We start from the raw sequence: 672 nt of genomic DNA on the forward strand, positions 1-672 counted from the left end.
GTTTTTATGTGAAAATAAAATCAGCCTATCTATATTAACACTTCATATCACCCTGCTGTCACAAAACAAGCTTTGTTTAATTTAACAAATGTTATATACTCTATAAACTATATATCAAAACATTACAACATGTGACATCAGATTATGTGGTGTACTCCAAAATAAACTTATCAAAACACTAACAAAGGTCACACAACATTCGTAATTAAATAATCCACAACATGCTTAAACATGCTTAAACATATTGCATCTTGAAAACAATACAACAGTGATACATAATATTATAGTAAACATGTATTTATTCAACAATTCCAAATAAATACTAGAATACAGGTATTCAATACAGAAAAAGCTTTTTGGAAATCATATTAAGCATCTTTCCTTACACTAAGAGATTGAAGGAACTTGGTCTTGTCACCTTGGAGTATAGACGTGACAGAGCTGATATGATCCAATTGTTTAAATCCATGCACAATAGTGACAGTCTGAAATGGGATAAACTTTTCTCTCTTTCACAAAATGATCTGCGTGGACATTCCTTGAAACTCATAACACCTAAGTGCAAGAAGAACATCAAATTAAATTCATTCTCAATAAGAGCTATTTCTTTTTGGAACAGTCTGAGTGAAGAAACTATTTCTGCAAATAATGTGAACCTTTTTAAAACCCGAC

Source organism: Dreissena polymorpha, chromosome 7 (genome assembly GCF_020536995.1).
Source record: "Dreissena polymorpha isolate Duluth1 chromosome 7, UMN_Dpol_1.0, whole genome shotgun sequence".
NCBI classification, from domain to species: Eukaryota; Metazoa; Mollusca; class Bivalvia; order Myida; family Dreissenidae; genus Dreissena; species Dreissena polymorpha.